General features: G+C 35.6%; 1 protein-coding gene across 5 annotated transcripts in view; it reads right to left on the bottom strand.

Annotated features, from left to right (window-relative positions):
• The window catches only part of JAK2 (Janus kinase 2), a 143,938-nt gene that overhangs the window by 114,989 nt on the left and 8,658 nt on the right, over positions 1 to 20,291 (bottom strand). Inside the window, exon 1 of one of the 5 annotated variants that reach the window (XM_054519393.2) lies at positions 3,822 to 3,839. The gene's annotated coding sequence lies outside the window, so the exon portion shown is untranslated. 5 annotated transcript variants of the gene reach the window in all.

Consider the following 20,291-nt stretch of genomic DNA (forward strand, 5'->3'; position numbering starts at 1 on the left):
TAACGCTGGACCTTAAAAGGAAAATAGAATTTTGACAAGTAATGAAAAACAGGACATTATTGGCAGGGAGAAAAGCACGCAAAACATGGAAAGAGGAATGTACACAGCATGTTCCTGGAACAAAGTAGAGACAAGTTTGGCTGGATTGGAAGATAGGTCAGTGCTTCTCAACTTTTCCACAGAAATGTCCCAAAAGGCAATGGAGTGGTCTGAAGAAGAAGCCAAGAATATAAAATACATTTAAATGTTTACCTTTAATATCCATGTGATTCTGCATTCTATTGCAAGATATAACCATTTTGATTTACCTTTTTTAGTATACCAAAATTTTATAGTCCAAGTAGATATACTATGTTTTTCCTACAATTATTCTTATACTACTTTGGTAAACCTAAATATGGTGAGGTGAAATGTAAAAGAATTTTGTATTGTACTCTAAAGACCACTCATATTGTTTTATCACAAAAGAAGAAGATATAAGTTATTAGAAAAAAGTGCTTTGGGTTGTTTTCTTATTGAGCAAGAAAGAAAATACAAACAGAAAAGAGGTCCTAACAAGCTTTCATACTTTTGAGATAATAAAGAATTTGGTCAACCTTTATTCTTCTTTCTTTCACCCCTATATCCAATCCATCAATATGTACTGATAGTTTTACTTCCAAACTATATTTCAAATCCATCCATTGGCTTTTTTTTCCACAACTACCATCATACACTAAACAGCTATTATTTCTCTCCTGAACTACTGCAATGTCCTCCTAACTATTTTCCCTAAGTCTACTTTGCCTCCCAATAACCTAATCTCCACACAGGAGCCACCCTCATATTTTACGAATGTTTAGACTAAAATTCCATTATCTGTTTGCTGCCTACCTCTCCAACCTCATCATACAACTCTTGCTATGTGCTCTTTCCACTACTAAATTATAGGCTTCAATACCTTATAACTCAACAAAGAACCTCATCTGCCTTGTCAAACGATCTATTCTTAGCAGGCAGAAAAATCCTGAGATACAAGTCTTACTAAATATTTAATTTATTAATGCTATGCTCATAAAAATAACAAAATAATTATTTTATTATACATACGGTATAATTTCAGGATCTCCAGACCAAGGCTGGGTTGCCTCCCTTAATGAGAAGTTCATAAAAATCATGTGCATTCCCTTCTGCCCCAAACACCAAGGAAATGATAAATAACAACAATTTTAAGTAATTTTTAACATATAGATTTTTGATAATGAGAGAGTAGTTTATACTACACTAATGTTCCCGATGATGACAATTATAAACTTTTTAAAAATATATATTTATAAAAACACCATTTGAAGGCATTGTCAAGGAAACAAAAGCAGATACAAATCAGGGGGGATATGACCCTTGAAAGAAGGGGAATACACTGAATGAGGCCCATACTTACTCTTCTTCCATCCTGAGACAACTACATACAGAGTCTGTTGTGTACAGGCAGGGGCCAGAGGAGGGGACAGAGCTCTTGTAAAAAGCTGCAGTCTTACTGGGTGAAATTATCAGAGAATGAAGTTTGGAGCTGCTAGAAAAGCTAAAAATTGAGGGCAGAAATCTCAGGAAAATGGGAGTCAGTGGGGCCTGACTCCTGAATTCCCATCCATAGGATGAAAATCGAAGCCCAGGGAGAGGCAATAGCTAGAAATCTGAAAGAACTGGGAAGAGATTTCAACAGCTATCTGGTCCTGGAGAGTCAGGATTTAGTGTTAGAGGAACTGGTAAATATCTCAGGCTTTCCACCGAAACGCCAGAAAAGCCACACTTGAAGAATAAGAGCCACTTTCCAGAACTAATGGCAAAACTGAAATAGACCTGTCCCAACAAAGCCTAAAACCAAGCCTCCACAGGATCAAGTTGATCTGCTAGTAAATTTAACTGCCTGCTAGAACAAAACTCATTACTTCAGAGAAAGATTGAAATCCACACCATCCGGAGTTTCTACACTGTATCACCCACAATGTACAATAGTCAGTTGAAACTTATTAAACATGAAAAGAAGAATATATATGATAGAAATGGACCCACAGCAGACCCAAATATTAGAATTTATTTTAAAGACTTTGTTTACTATGATACATATGTAATAGAAGTTACAGTAAAAAATCAATATAATGCATGAAGATAAAGAAGCCATATGTAAACTCTACAATATCAAGAAATCTAGGCCAGGAGTCATGGCTCGTGCCTTTAATCCCAACATTTTGGGAGGCCAAGGCAGGAGGATTGCTTGAGTCCAGGAGTTCAAGACTAGCCCTGGCAACATAGCAAGACCCCATCTCTACCAAAAAAAATTTTTTTAATTAGCTGGGCATGGTGCTCTGTGCCCGTAGTCCCAGCTACCTGGGAGGCTGAGGTAGGAGGATTACTTGCGCTCAGGAGTTTGAGGCTGCAGAAAGCCGTGATCACACCACTGAACAACAACAAGAGTAACAAAGTCTGATACATATAAGTGGAACAGAGGAAATACTTGAAAAATTACTGGCTAAATGTTTTCCAAGTTTGTTTAAAAAAATCAAACCACCGATCCAAAAAGCTCATCTGAATCCAATCTATATAAATCCATACTTAGTCACATTATAGCCAAACTGCTAAAAACCGAAGACAAAAAGATAATCTTAAGAGCAGTCACATACATACAGGAGAACCAAGACAAGAAATAGAACTGACATCCCTTCAGAAGTAATGAAGGCCAGAAGATAAAGTACTGGTAGGGAGACGGGGAAAGCTGTCAACCTAGAATTCTACAATCCTGAAAAATAATTCTCATACTACTGGATCTGTTGTATTATAAAAAATAAGAATTTTCAAAATTCAAGGCAAAACAAATATGTTTTCAGATAAATGGATGCTGAGAGAGTACATCACCAACAAACTCACACTATAAGAACTGGTAAAGAAAATCATTTGGATTAAAGGAAATATTACATGTAAACTCAGGTTTACAGAAAGGAATGAAGAGCTCAAAAATAGTAAATATGTGAGTAATTATAATATTATTCTTCTTCCATTTATTAAATGTACTAAAAGACAATTGACAGCCAGGCGTGGTGGCCCACGCCTGTAATCCCAGCATTTGGGAGGCTGAGGCGGGTGGATCACCTGAGGTCAGGAGTTCGAGACCAACCTGGCCAACATGGTGAAACCCTGTCTGTACTAAAAATATAAAAATTAGCCGGGCATGGTGGTACACGCCTGTAATCCCAGCTACATGGGAGGCTGAGGCAGGAGAATTGCTTGAACCCCGGAGGCAGAGGTTGCAACGGAGGTCATGCTACTGCACTCCAGCCTGGGTGACAGAGCGAGACTCCATCTAAAAAAAAAAAAAGACAATTGACAATTGTTTAAAGCATGAATAATAACGGTGTATGGTAGGGCTTAAAACAGAGATAAAAGTAAAACAGGTAACAACAGTAGCTAAAAGGAGTAAAATTAAAAGTTTATATAAACGAATTCATGGCAGCTCTGACAAATAATAAAAGGTGCTATCAGCAAATCAGAAATTTAAAGTAATTCCAGGAAGATCAAAAGTAAATAGGATTAGAATGACAGAGTAGAGGAAATAGACTCTATTTAAAACATACATAGGCTAGGTGTGATGGCTCACGCCTCCAATCCCAGCAATTTGGAAGTCCAAGGTGAGAGGATCGCTCGAGCCTAGAGTTCAAGACTAGCCCCGGCAACATTGCGAGACCCTGTCTCTACAAAAAAGAAATCTAAAAATTAGCCAGCGTGTAGTGTGCACCTGTAGTACTAGCTACTTGGGGGGCTGAGGTGGGAGGATGGCTTAAGCTTACGAGTTTGAGCCTGCAGTGAGCTAGGATGGCGCCACTTCACTCCAGCCTGGGCAACAGAGCAAGACTGTGACTGCAAAAAAAAAAAAAAATTTAACTGAAGAAAAAAAAATACACAGAAGAAGGCATCTATAAGCATAAAAACAGTTGTCTGCACACACATAAAAAGCATAAATATGCAATGATTATCAAGGATTAGTATAGTTAGGATGGGGATGGGGCAGGGGTGGTAGGAATAAAAGAGTAAGACCAAAATAGACCAGAAAACAACTGACCCCAGAAGAAACAGATAATGCAGGGAAGAGAACTTGGTTTAAAATCTTTCTTGGTATTCTCAGAGAGATTTAATAATATTTTGAAAACGTAAAGCATCACTAGATTATGAAAAGGAGCAGAGAATAAAAAAAGTTTACAAAATTAAAAAAAAAAAATCCTGACTAGTAATGGAGAGAGCCTGGGCATTTCATAGTGTTCCTGTGCTGCGCTATCCTGGCTGTTTCCATTCTGTATCAGATGTACCCACTATACGCAATTTTGTGGATATTCTTCATGGCTTTATTCTTTATCATGAAGCAGTATTTTTCTTAATTTTGCCTCTTTTGCATTTCCTATAGAAATAAATAAATGGATCGTTCTCTCTTTCCTTTCCCACAGGTGTTTAACACCTGCTGATGTCTGAGCCTCGGACCACCCAATTTGCTCATCCATTCCAGTTATTTTAAGATTTGTGTTGTTCCAACTTATGTGTTGCTGTTATAGAAAATGCTGCTCTAATCATACTTGTTAAAGTTTGCAAGTGGCTGTGCATAATAAATTCTCTATACATTAAAGAAAAAGAGATAGACGACAATTCAGTGAAAGAGTTGAATAATACGACTCAAAGGACCAAACTCATAATTTGGAAGACAGTCAAGACAAACTCCCAGTTCCTAGACTCAGAAAGAGAAAGAGACAGACAGAAAGAAAAAAATGTGATGAGCATAAAAGTAAGAAATAAGAGGATCAATCCAGGGAGTACAGTTCTAAAGAGAAGCTCTAGATGGAGGACGAATGAGAACACAGGGAAGAAAAATAATAGAAGAAATGTTATTGGTGTTAAAGATGCCTGGGTTCATGTTAAAAAGATCTGCTGAGAGGAGATAACATTTAATTTTTTAAAAACTGTACTGACACAAATCAAAGCAAAGGGTCCAAACACCAAAGATAACAAACTCTAAAAGAGTTCAATTTATCTCTGTCTACTCAGAGCTTCTACCCACACATATAAAAAATCACTGATGAAAACACATGCATTCAGATTGGTCCCTCTTTAGATTTATACTCAAATGGGCCCTTAGTGCAGCTCAACTATCATTTTATATTTCTTTAGAACATTTACTCTCCCACTATCCAAGACAACTATCTCATACTTTCTCCTCCTCAATCACCAAAACTGCCAGCCCTTTTCTTAATCTCCACTTCCTACATTTGACTCAGAAATACAAGCAATCAAAAGCAAACACCTAACAACTGAAGAATGCATATCCTTTTCAAATGAAGCTGGAATATTTTAGAAAGTAGACCACATGTTAGGCCATAAAATTCTCAACAAATTCTTAATGAAATCATACAAAATATAATTTGTATTCAAAACATAAACAATGGAACAAGCAAACGTTTTATATATTTGGGACCCATAATATTGACTTAATGTATAGACCATAAAAAATTTATATAATTCTTAAAAGTACTGAACAAATAGCAACACTGAAGAATATCACATAAAAATGTGAAACTCAGCTTCACCATTACCCACTCATTTTATTCTGTGTAAACAGTTTGATAAGAATTCTCATTATTAGGGCCAGGCGCGGTGGCTCATGCCTGTAATCCCAGCACTTTGGGAGGCCGAGGCGGGTGGATCATTTGAGGTCAGGAATTCCAGGCCAGCCAGGCCAATGTAGTGAGACCCTGTTCTCTACTGAAAATACAAAAATTAGCCAGGCGTGGTGGCACATGCCTGTAATCCCAGCTACTTGGGAGGCTGAGGTAGGAGAATTGCTTGAACCTGGGAGGCGGAGACTGCAATGAGCCAAGGCTCAGATATCACACCACTGCAGTTCAGCCTGGGTGACAGAGTGAGACTCCACTCCAAAAAAAAAAAAAAGACAATATAATAATAATTTTCATTATTAGACTGGTGCAAAAGTAATTGTGGTTTTTGCCATTAAAGTATGAGTAAAAATGCAATTACTTTAGCGTCAACCTAATAAAAAGTATATTAAGTTGCAAAATTGGACAAATTTTGCATTCAATGATTACTTAATATTTTATAAATTTATGCTATTCTTAATACCTCAACAAAAAAAACTCATGTATGCATTGAAAAATGTGAAGTTCTGCATTTGAATTAATGGAAATTTGCCAATGGCACCTAAATTAAAAATATCTTATGGAAAATATAACCAATGACAAAAGTATCACAGCATATACAGAAAAATAACTAGAAACCCGCATATATTTGTAAATTAATCAATATACTTTCATAGAACCCATGGTACAAAGAATAACTTTAAAAATACTTTGAATCAATAATGAAAATGAGTAAAATGCAGTAAAAGTGTATACTAAGATATTCATAATCTTAAATTCATACATGAGACGAGAAGAAAGGCTGAACAACGTTATTAAATAAATTTTCATTTCAAGAAGTTGTGAATGGAACAACAAATTAAGCCAAAAACCATAAAAATGAAAATACTTAAGAGCAGAAATCAGAGAAAAATAAAAAGAAAATAAAGAAAAGCAAAGTAAAAAGTTGGCTTTTTAAAAGCATTAAAACTGATAAAACACTAGAAAGACTGATCAAGAAAAAAAGAAGATAAAACATAAATTATCAATATCGGGAATTAAAAAGTAGACATTATTACCAGAGCTTACAATATTGAAACATATAAAAGACAACAGGAATATTCTCCAATTTAAAAACAAGTGAAGTTTCTTTTAAAACAATTTACCTAAACTAGCACAAGAAGAAATATAAAATTTGAATAATTCTATATATAATTGATATGGTTTGGTTCTGTGTCCCTACCCAAATCTCATGTTGAATTATGATCTTCAATGTTAGAGGAGTGGCCTGGTGAGAGGTGACTGGGTCATGGGGTGGATTTCCCCTTTGCTAGTCTCATGATAGTGAGTGAGTTTGCATGAGATCTGGTTATTTAAATTTTTGCAGCATGTCATCCTTTGCTCTCTCTTTCCTGTTGCTGTATGAAGATGTACTTGCTTCCCCTTCACCTTCTACCATGATTGTAAATTTTCTGAGGCCTTCCCAGCCATGCCTTGTGTACAGCCTACGGAACTGTGAGTCAATTAAACACCTTTTCTTTAAAAACTACCCAGTCTCAGATAGCTCTTTATAGCAATATAGAACAAACGAATACAGTAATTTAAAAATTGAATATATCATTTAAAACTTTTCCACATAGAAAATTTAATGCCCAGTGACTTTGCTGGTAAATTTTTCCAAATGTCTGAGGAAGAAACACTGAGCTTATACAAACTCTCTCAGGAAATAGAAAATAAAAAACACTTCCCCACATTCTTAAGAGGAGAGTATAAACATGATACCAAAATATGTAAAGACATGAAAAGGAAAAAAATTACACTGGAATCTCTCTCATAAACATATTTGGGAAAAAATGCTAAAAAAAATCCTAGCAAATTAAATCCAATAATACTTTAAAAGAATACGTCTTGACCAAATGAATTTACCCCCAGGAATGCAAAGTTAACATTTAAAAATCAATCATTATACCAGATTTAAAAACTTGTACACAGCAAGGGAAACAATTAACAGAGTGAAGGGACAACCTATAAAACAGGAGAAAATATTTTCAAGCCATCCATATGATAAGGAGTTAATATCCAAAATAGATAAGAAATGCAAACAACTCAAAAGCAAGAAAACAAATACCCTGATTTAAAAATGGGCAAAGGACCGGAACAGATATTCCTCAAAGGACAATACAGGCTGGGTGCAGTGGCTCAACCCTGTAATCCCAAAACTTTGGGAGGCCAAGGTGGGAGGATTACTTGAGACCAGGAGTTCAAGACCAGCCTGGGCAACATACTGAGACCCTGTATCTTAAAAAAAAAAAAAAAAAAAAAATTAGCCAGGCATGCTGGCACATGCCTGCAGTCCCAGCTACTCAGGAGGCTGAAGGAGGAGGATCACTTGAGCTTGGGAGGTCGAGGCTGCAGTGAGCTATGATCACACCACTGCACTCCAGCCTAGGCAACAGAGCAAGACTTTGTCTCAAAAAAAAAAAAAAAAAGACAATATGTAAATGGCCAACATGTTCATGAAAAAATGTTCAACATCACTAAATGCAAATTAAAACCACAATGAGATCTCACCTCATGCCTGTTAGAATGAGTCTTATCAAAAAGATGTAAGGATAACAAGCACTGGTGAGTGTGTGGAGAAAAAGAAACTCTTGTATACTCTTGGTGGGAAAATGTAAATTTGTACAGTCACTATGGAAAATGAACGGAGGTTCCTCAAAAAATTAAAAATTGAACGACCATATGATTTAGCAATCCCAATTCTGGGTATTGGAACTAAAAATAATATGTCAAAGCAATGTCTACACTCCCATGCTCATTGCAGCATTATTCATAATAGCCAAGATAAAGAATCAACCTAAGTGTCCATCAACAGATGAACTGATAAAGAAAATACAGCATATGTACACAATGGAATATAATTCAGCCTTAAAAAGAGAAGAAAATCCTGTCATTTACAACAACATGGATGAACCTGGAAGACATTATATTAAGTGAAATAAAGCTAGGCACAGAAAGACAAAACTGTATGATCTCACTGATCCATAGAATCTAAAAAAGTAGAAATCACAGAAGCAGAGAGTAAGTAGAATAGCAGTTACCAGAGGCTGAGGGTCCCATTAGGAGGAATGAGAGATGTTGGTCAAAGGATAACGAAATTTCTGTTAGATAGGAGGAGTAAACTGAAGAGATCCATTGTACATCATGGTGATTACTACTAATAACAATATATCGTATACTTCAAAATTGCTAAGAGTAGATTTTAAGTGTTCTCACCACAAAAAAATAAGTATGTGAGGTGATACATATGTTAGACTGATTTTGCCATTCTGCAATGTATACATATAACAAAATGTCATGTTGTACACCATATATACAATTTTTATGTAATTTAGAAAAAAATGTTTAAATAGTCAATATATTTTATCACAGTATTAGAACAATGAGAAAACACACCATATGATCATTTCAATAGATACAGAAACTACTTCTAATAAAATTTAACCAATGTTCATGATTTTAAAATCTCAAACTAGGAATAAAAGCAAACTTCCTCACTCTGATAAAGGGTAACAGTAAAAAATCTCAATATACTTAATGGTAAAATATTGATCTTGTTCTTCTAGAGTTCAAAAACTTAACAAGCATGTCTAAAATCATGATTTCTATTCAACACCATAGTGGAAATTGTGGCTAGTGCAATAAGGCAAGAAAACTAAATAAAAGGTATGATGATTAGAAAGGATAAGTAAAATTGTCAGTATTCATAGAGGACATGTCTATGTAGGAAATTTAAAAGAATATGCCAATCACTGAGTGAATTTAGCAAAGTCACAAGATGCAAGACCAATATATAAAAATCAACTGTATTTCTGTATATCAGAAGCAAACAATTTTTTAAATGAACATTTAAAAATAGTATCATTTACAATAGTAACAAAAAATCAAATACTTAGGAATACATCTATTGAAATATCTGTAAAAACTGTGCAATAAAAACTGTAAAACATTTCTACAAAAAATAAATGCAAGCTAAATAAGAGAGGGATAGACCATGCTGATATATGAATATAGAAAAACTCAGTATGGTTCAGATGTCAGTTCTTTTCCAAATTAATCTATAGATTCAACAAACTTCCGATTAAAATCCTAGCAGTTTTTGTGGAAATTTACAAGTTAATCCTAAAGTCTATGAAAAACAAAGGATTTACAATAGCCAAAACAATCTTGAAGAGCAAACTTAAGATTTATATTATCAGACATCAAGATTTATCATAAAGATAGAACAAGCAGATTGGTATTAGCACAAAAATGAACAAATAGACAAATGGAACAGAATAGAGTCCAAAAAAATATACTCACATACAGTTACCTAATTTGGAACAGATGTGCTATTGCATTTCAGTGAAGAAATATTGGTCATTTCAAAACATGTGGCTTAGTCAATTGGCTATTCATATGGGGCAAAAAATAACCTTAACTTCTATCTACTTCATACCATACACAAATATTAATTTAAGATGGAAAACAGACCAATGTGACCTCTTGTAAGCAGGACATAAAAACACTAATCATAAAAGATTTATAAATTAGACTTCTTAAATACATATGCACACAATAATAGTTTCCAATTACATGAAGCAAAAATGTAAAGAGGGAAATAAAACAACTATTAAACTAAAAATTTCAATACTCATTTGTCAGGAATTAACAAAAAATTTTTTTTAATCAGTAAAAATAATGAAGACCTAAACATCAACCAACTAAATTAACTGACATTTACAGAACACAATGCCCAACAACTGCAGAACATACATCCTTTTCAAGTGCTCACAGAACATTCACTAAGTTATACCATAGTTGGTCCATAAACCAATTCTCAATAAATCTGAAAAGACTGAATTCACATGAATTATATTCTCGGCCATAGCAAAACTGAATTAGAAATAAATATCAAAAAACTATCTAGAAAATCTCCCAGTATTGCAAAATTAACATAGTTCTAAATAATCCCAGGTTCAAGGAAGAAATCAAAAGGGAAATCAGAAATTATTTTCACCTGAATGATAATAAAGAAACAATAAAATTTGGGGGAATACAGCCAAAATAGTGGTTAGAGAGAATGTATAGCTATAAATGCTTATGTTGGAAAAGAAGAAAGATATGAAATTAATTATGTAAGCTTCCTAGGTAGCTCGAAAACAAAACCAGAGAATGAAGAAAGAATAAAGAATAAAAATTAATAATATATAAAACAATAAAGAAAATCAATAAAACCAAAACTTTGTTTTTAGAAAAGATTTTGAAAGTTGATAAACCTCTAAGATGATCAATTTACAAACAGAAAAGAACACATATCACCAATAACAGAAATAAAAGCAGGACATCACTACAGATTTTATAAACAGCAAGTGGATATAAAAGGATAGGAGCAACCTCATGCCAATGACTTTAACAAGTTAGATTTGATGAACAAATTCCTTGAAAGACAAAAATTACCAAAACTGACATAGGAAGAAACAGAAACCTTGAATAGTATCATATCTCTTCAATGAATGGAATTCTTCATTAAAAACATACCCACAAAGAAAACTCTTGGCCAAAGTGGCTTCCCTGGGAAAGTCTGTCAACTATTTAAGGAAAAAATAGTACCGATTCTGTACAAAGTCTTACAGAAAACAGAGGGGCAGAAATAATTTCCAAATCATTTTATGTGGCCACAATTATCCTAATACCAAAACCTGGCAAAAGCATATCACAAAAAAAAAAATTACAGGCAAATGTTTCTCATGAACATAACAAAATAATAGAACATAGAACCAGGAGCATACAAAAAGGTCAGAACATCATCACCAAGTGGGTTTTATTCCAGTAATACTGGTTGCTTTGACATTTGAAAATGAATCAATGTAATTTACCTCATTAACAGAATAATGGAGGAAAACCATAAGATCATCTCAATTGTTGCAGGAAAAGCATTTGACAAAAGTCAACACCAATTCATGATAAAATTTCTGGAAATAAATTAGAAAAAGAAGGGAATTTCCTCAATAAAATAAAGATCATCTACAAACAACCTTCCATTACTTAATGATTACATATTGAATGCTTTCTCCATAAAATCAGGAACAAGGAAAGGACGCTCACCACCACCATTTCTATACGACACTGGAGGTTCTACCTAATGCAATTTGGTAAGAAAATGAAATAAAAGACATAGAGATTGAAAAGAAAGAAATGAAACTTTTTATTTGCAGACATGATTGTATGTATCAAAAATGCTGAGGATTCTACCAAAAAATTACTAGAACTTATAAATGAATTTACCAGTATCACAGGATACATCACAAAATAAACAAAACCAATTGTATTTCTACATACTGTACTAAGCATGTCTTTTTATTCTGTATTTTTGATGCTTTGACATCTTGGGAATTTGCTGACCCTGGAAGGGGCAGTCCTTCCAGGGCTAGCCAATTCCTAGAAACAGGAAAGAACCTGACAGTGAGGGCAACTTTTCATATGCAAACCAACCAATACCTTATCAAGTTCTTACCTGATATTTATACATATCCCAATCACCTCCTTTATCCAGTTCTTACATAATACATACACAAATATATCAAACAAGAAAATGGTATCTCCAATACACAAAGAGTTCCACAAACTAATTATTTTTAAGCCACCAGAGAAATTACGGACATATTAAAACCTTCCACTAAAAAAATGTTTTGAGCATATATGGAAAATTTATAAAAATTGGCCATGATGAAACATAAGCTCAAAAAGTTTAAAAACAAAACTCCTAAAAGTTGGCATAACAAAGCCTAAAAATCATTTCAAAGTTGGTATAACTGTTACTAGAAAACCATCTACACAATGACTATATATATGCCTTTATTTCATTTTTATGTTATGCTTCTCTTTATATTTTAATCATTCCTTTAAACTATATAAACATTTTCAAGTGTTTGTAAATACCCTTTTAAAAATTACTGCTGTTAGCTGTTCTTCATGCTTTTCTTACTGGTCCCCTTACACATTCGAAATTGGACATTTCCGACTATTTCTTTGGTATGTTTTATATCTAACTATGTCGGTTATTTCTATACCAAAAACTCTGTCACATTATATACCTCCTTTCTAAACCCAATATCTAAGTAAAAAATGATAGAGGAAATAAAAGATGGGTAAATTTGACTGCATATTATAAACACTATAATCAAAACTTAAAAAAAAACAGAAAAAATATATACTACAAAGGTTTAATATATTTATACAAGTAACTCTCACAAATTAATATGAAAATGAACATAAACAGGCATTTCACAAAAGAAATGAAAACATGGTCAACATAATTAAGAATCAGAGAAAAGTACATAAAAATGAGATATTGTTTCTTCCTTAGCTTCCTTAGCTGACTGGTAAACAAGAAGAATGCCAATACCCAGTGTTGGCAAAGATATGAGAAAAACAAGAATATCTAATAACTGTCCTTTGAAAAAGGACAGGAGTAGTAGCATGCATATCTAATAATTCTATGAAATAAGTCTATAATATTGGGAAAAAATTAATGACATTAAAGAGGTCTGATAAATTGTGGCAACTTAGCCAACAGAATACTACAAAGATATTAAAAATTATGTACACCAGGCACGGGGGCTCACGCCTGTAATCCTAGCACTTTGGGAGGCCAAGATGGGTGGATTACCTGAGGTCAGGAGTTTGAGATCAGCCTGGCCAACATGGTGAAATCCTGTCTCTACTAAAAATACAAAAATTAGCCGGGTGTGGTGGCGGGCGCCTATAATCCCAGCTACCTGGGAGGCTGAGGCAGAAGAATCACTTGAACCCAGGGAGGGGGCGAAGGTTGCAGTGAGCCGAGATCGCACCACTTCACTCCAGCCTGGGTGGAAGAGCGAAACTCCGTCTCAAAAAAAAAATCAAATAAATGTTTTTAAAAAATGATGTATGTTGGCTTGCATTATATCGTTAGTACTATATTTTCTGCATAGCACAATATGGACACTGAATATCTGTTGAATAATTGATAATTAATAATTTATTTAATGAAAGATTGCTTAAAGACTGACTGATCTGTTGAGTAGGTGGGTGAGTGATTCACTGGGAGAGAGAGTGACTGACTGATGGACCAACCAACCAAAAAGCTGAGTGAGCGAGTGACCAATTAAGAGAGGAACCAACCAAATGAGCTGTGACCCTCTGAGTCACAGAATGAATAACTGATCAAATGATTGAGTGACTAACAAAATAAATGAGCTGATGAGTAATTATGTTGAGTCAGTGAGTGACCGATGACTGAGTGCTTGATGAATGAAAAAAAGGATTGAATGAATGAATCTTAATCAATGAATTGGAAAGATCTCCACAATACACTGTTGAGTTAAAATGGATCAATTTAGAATGAACAGGATGATGCTAGTTTTATAAAACTGTATCTCAATTTGTCACTATGCAGACATCCAGAATGTTATTAAAACTTGTTAAGTGGCCGGGTGCAGTGGCTCACACCTGTAATCCCAACACTTTGGGAGGCCAAGGTGGGCAGATCGCTTGAACTCAGGAGTTCCAGATCAGCCTGGACAACATGGCGAAACCCCATCTCTACTAAAACCACAAAAATTAGCCAGGTGTGGTGGCATGCACCTGTGGTCCTAGCTACTCAGGAGGCTAAGGGTTGAGCCCAGGAGGCAGAGATTGCAGTGAGCAGAGATTGTGCCACTGCACCCCAGCCTGGGTGACAGAGTGGGACCCTGTCTCAAAAAAAGAAAAACTTGTTAAGCGTGATGGTTAATACTGAGTGTCAACTTGATTGGACTGAAGGATACAAAGTATTGATCCTGGGAGTGTCTGTGAGGGTGCTGCCAAAGGAGATTAACATTTGAGTCAGCCAACTGGGAAAGGCAGACCACTGGGTGGGCACAATCTAATCAGCTGCCAGCAAATATAAAGCAGGCAGAAAAAAAACATGAAAAGGAGAGACTGGCCTAACCTCCTAGCCTACATCTTTCTCCTGTGCTGGACGCTTCCTGCCCTCGAACATCAGACTTCAAGTTCTTCAGTTTTGAGACTTGAACTGGCTCTCCTTGCTCCTCAAGCTTGCAAACAGCCTATTGTGGGACCTTGTGATCTTTTAAGTTAATACTTAATAAACTCATATACATATCCTATTAGTTCTGTCCTTCTAGAGAACCCTAATACGTTAAGCAAGTTCTGTCAATCACAAGAAGCATTTCTAATCTTTTTTGCCCCTTTGACTAATGTCATTTTTAAATGACTGTTTTTATTCACTTGAATTTTTTATATGAAGAGACATTTGGTCAAAGCTTGTATACTACTATTGCCTATTAAAACAGTATATAAAATACATGCAAATAAGATATTTTAACACAATGTCATGATTCTTTCACTTAAGAAACAAGAAATCTAAGATGAATACTAATTCAACTTTTAGGCTTTAGAAAATATTAAGAACAGCCATACATTTAAGGGCTACCGAAGTCAAATGTAATCATTTTACCTTCGGCCAGTGTCAGAAGTACATACATGACAGGCAAAAGCTTAAAAGACCTCCTGAGGCCGGGTGCGGTGGCTCACGCCTGTAATCCCAGCACTTTGGGAGGCCGAGGCGGGCGGATCACAAGGTCAGGAGATCGAGGCCATCCTGGCTAACATGGTGAAACCCCGTCTCTACTGAAAATACAAAAAAAAATAGCCGGGCGTGGTGGCAGGCACCTGTAGTCCCAGCTACTCGGGAGGCTGAGGCAGGAGAATGGCGTGAACCTGGGAGGCGGAGCTTGCAGATCGCGCCACTGCACTACAGCCTGGGTGACAGAGGGAGACTCTGTCTCAAAAAAAAAAAAAAAAAAGAACTCCTGAGAAAACTGATGCCATGAAGAGAAGAAAATATAAATTATTCTGCAAAATGTATCCCTTTTCTGGTTTTGGGTTTTGGGTTTTTTTTTGTTTTTTGTGGTTTTTGGTCTTAGGAGATTTTGAGCTACTTCTTAGAATCATGCTTAATGATGACTACATAGGAAAAGCCAGATTTATAGGAAAAGCCAGATTTATAATTCACAACACACATACAGAAAAAGTGTGAACAAAGATGGGACAAGTGCTTTAAATAGGCCTTTAAAAGTTGGAGTTTTTGGCCGGGCATGGTGGCTCATGCCTGTAATCCCAGCACTTTGGGAGGCCAAGGCGGGCAAATCACAAGGTCAGGAGTTCGAGACCAGCCTGACCAACATGGTGAAACCCCGTCTCTACTAAAAATACAAAAATTAGCTGGGCGTGGTGGTGTGCGCCTGTAATCCCAGTTACTCGGGAGGCTGAGGCAGGAGAATCGCTTGAATCTGGGAGGCAGAAGTTGCAGTGAGCTGAGATCATGCCACTGCACTCCAGCCTGGGTGACAGAGCAAGACTCTGTCTCAACAACAACAACAAAAAAAACCGCTGGAGTTTTTTTTCCCTTAAGATCTCATTTCAAAACCATCATATTCCAAGCCTGTATTACCAAGACATTTTTAAAAGATTTTAAGAAGTGACGAGTTTGTCTATAAAAAATAAAACTGCACAGGAAATTTAATTAATTCTGCTCGTGAAATATTTAAAACTACCCTCTGCTATTGATATTCAAAAAAATCTAGAAGTTGTTTAAATCAGTATGAATTTAAGCTCATAATGATTTTTAAAATACTGCCATGCTAGAAGAACACTGAATATTTCAGATATTCCTCTGAAATAATTATTTAAAGATTATCATAATGCATTCAGATAAAAAAATAAAATTAAGCACCTATGGATAAACAAGGAAAGAATAAGGAATACATAAATATGGAAATGAAACAATTCTGCAGACACTGAAGCATTATGTTTTGGAAGGATTTCCAGTTACTCATCAATCAGATAGACTTATACTATCATGCACTATTTTCTTCTCTGAGTCATTCCCCAAGTCCTAAAATCCACTCCTAATGAATCCTTCCGTATCAAACCTTTATAAAACCAATATATTCAATTGTTGCCTATAAAATGAGGCTGAGGGGTAGAGCAAGGGTGATATAGTTTGGATGTTGTCCCCTTTAAATTTCATGTTTTGCACTGTAATCCCCCATGTTGGAGGTGAGGCCTGGTGGGAGGTGATTGGATCATGGGGGTGGATGTCTCATGAATGGTTTAGCAACATCCCCCTTGGTGCTGTCCTGAAGATACTGAGTTCTTGCAAGATTTGGCTATTTAAAAGTGTGTGCATCTTCCCCACATTCTCTTTTGTTCCAGCTCTTGAAATGTGATATTCCTGCTCCCTCTTAGCTTTCGGCCATGAGTAAAAGCTCCCGGAGGACTCCCCAGAAGCTGAGCAAATGTCAGCCCCATGCTTGTAAGCCTGCAGAACCATGAGCCAATTAAACCTCTTTTCTTTATAAATTACTCAGCCTCAGGTATTTCTTTATAGCAATGCAAGAACAGACTAACAGGCCATGAGCGGTGGCTCCAGAACCATAATCCCAGCACTTTGGGAGGCTGATGCGGAAAGATCGCTGAAGCCCAGGAGTTCAAGACCAGACTGAGCGACATGGTGAAATCCCATCTCTACAAAAAAAATAGAAAAATTAGCCAGGCATAGTGGCACTCGCCTGCAGTGCCAGCTACTCAGGAGGCTGAGGTAGGAGGATCACTGGACCCCAGGGAAGGCAGGGCTGCAATGAGCCGTGATCGAGCCACTGTCCTCCAGCCTGAGTGACAGAGTGAAACCGTCTCAAAAAAAAAAGAAAAGAACAAACTAACAGAAGAGTAAAAGGAGAGAACTCCCACCATGAAGATTGTTCCTAATACAGTGTTACTTTTACTGACCACCATAACCAGAGGCACTGTGAATCAAACTCACTACAATGAAGGTATATTTCATTTGACTTCTAATAATTTTAAATTTTCATAATAGTAAATATAATCCAATTATCGCAGAATGCTTACCTTTAAAAGTTTGTGGCAGGGAGGGGTAGGGGTGAAGGCAAGGATAATTTTTTTTAACAAGACAAGGTCCTAAATGGAGGATTCCAGCAGTATCATTACAACTGAAGATCTGAGGCAATGAAAACTATATTTCACATCACCCTCGCCCCTCCTCAAAACAAACCAAAAAATCTACAATACCTCATGTATTTAAAAAATTATACGTATAAATAAGTATAAATAAGAGAATCAGAATAGTATACTTCTATTTATTTATTTTTATTTATTTACTTATTTATTTTTTGAGACAGAGTTTCACTCTTGTTGCCCAGGCTAGAGTGCAATGGCACGATCTCAGCTCACTGCAACCTCCACCTCCCAGGTACAAGTGATTCTCCTGTCTCAGCCTCCCAAGTAGCTCAGATTACAGGCATGCACCACCACACCTGGCTATTTTTTTTTGTATTTAGTAGAGACAGGGTTTCACCATGTTAGTCAAGCTGGTCATGAACTCCTGACCTCAGGTGATCCATATACTTCTACTTAAAAAGCTTAAAAATATTATTCTAAATTTGACCCTCTAAAATAATAAGTTGTAAAATCCAGACTTCCCTGTAATTCTGTCTTCTCTAACCTGGCCAATTAACCACAGATCTAATAATTAAATGTTAAATGAACTTATCCTTAATGGTTCCAATCTCAAATGACTTGACCTATCCTATGGATTGCCATTAGAAATGACAAGCTTCCCTCAGTAGCAAATTTGATACAAATAAAACTATATTGTGAATTTTTAACAATTTAAGGCCAAAAATAGACTAATAAGAGCAGACTCATAAGTTAGCAAATGCCCATTCAGTAAGTACAAAAAATAACTTAATACTTCACAATAAAGTTTAAAAAAGGTAAAATTAAAATGGAAAACCAAGGTTAAATTCAAGTTTAAAATACAGAAATTAAATAGAATAACTAAACTGAATAATTGGCAAAAAGATCTGCTTCTATTCCTAAATGCTTGATTTATTCATTTTACTTTCAAGTACTTGAATGCCTCCCATATGCTAATAAATATTATACAGGACTTGGAAACAAATAAATTAATAGAAATGTTCACTACCCAAGAACTCACAATATGGTTTCACAGGAGCCATTGTTAGAATGAAACGAAGTCCAGAAATAGATCCAACTACATACACAATTTAAAACACTAGCATTTCACAGCAGCAGAGAAAAGAAGGATTATCTGACAAATAGTATTGAAACCGGACAACCATCTAGGGGAAAAAAGTTGCATTCCATCTTATATCTTGCATCAGTATAAATTCCAGATGGAACAAGAAAACAAGGGAGAATCTCAAAATATAATTTCAGGGTTAGAAGGGACCTACCTAGATGCACAACAACAAAATCACACTATCTACAGAATCAAAAAGATAAAAAGACAACCTAGGGAAAACAACTCATTTCGCAAACTCAAAGCTATCTTCCTTAGTATAAGAGCTCCCACAAAGCAAAGTAAAAGGACCACAAATCCAATAGAAAGTGGGCCAAGATATGAGTGAAGAGTTCCCCAAAAAAGGAGAATAAAAAGCAAATTAAAATTATAATGAGATTCTATTTTTCATGTCTCAAGTTGGCAACAATCAAGTCATCTGACAACACAATGTTAGTAAAGGTGTAGAAAAGCATAAATTGGTATTTCTATGTCAATTTGGCAATATTTGTTGAACTTAGTAACATATACCACTTTTGAATCAGCAATTCCTCTTCTACTTAATCTTTAGTTATAGTCACACACACACACACGCCCTGACAAATGTACAAAGATATTCACTACTTTTTGAATTCTAAGACATTTAAATGTGTTCAAAAAATGGATAATTTAAGAAAGAATAAAAAGAGACAAATACAGACAACTCTCAAAGAGTTTTGTTCCAAAGGGGAGTGAAAAATGGGGCCATAGCTTGAAGAGATGTGGAGTCAAGTAATGATTTAAATTGAGAATTGGCAGAGCACAGTTCACACATACCAAATTAAGCCAGTTGCCTGTTATGTAAATAAAGCTTTACGAGAACACAGCCATGAGCCACGTCTGTTCATTTATGTATTGTCTATAATTGCTTTTGCACCACAAAGGTGGAACTGAGTAGGTGCAAGAGAAACAATCTTGCCCACAAAGTCTAAAATATTTTATTTGTGATCCTTAATAGAAAAATCTTGCCAATCCCTGGTTTAAATCAGTAATTCTCACAATCTAGGCCCCAGATCAACATTATCAGAGCACCTGGGAACTCACAGATGCAAATCCTGAAATCCCACTCCAGAGCTAATGAAACAAACTCTGGGGGTGGGGCCCAGCGGCAATTTGTGTTTCAGTAAGTCTTTTAGGTAATTCTGATAAGAACCACTGGGTTAAGAAACAGTTCTAGTACAGTTAATCCTCACTATCTTCAATAGGTTCTTGGAAACTGTGACTTTAAGTGAAACAATGTGTAACAAAATCCATTTTTCTATAGGCTAATTGAGATAAGGAAGTTCCTATGGCATATTTATGGCCACAAAAACATCATCAAACTTCTAAATAAAGACTCCAAACACTCTGATTATCAAACACTGAAATAAATGTGAGCTATACACACATTTAAGAAAGACTAATAAAGTAAGATAATT

The sequence above is a fragment of the Pongo abelii genome, chromosome 13, assembly GCF_028885655.2.
Source record: "Pongo abelii isolate AG06213 chromosome 13, NHGRI_mPonAbe1-v2.0_pri, whole genome shotgun sequence".
Taxonomy (NCBI): domain Eukaryota; kingdom Metazoa; phylum Chordata; class Mammalia; order Primates; family Hominidae; genus Pongo; species Pongo abelii.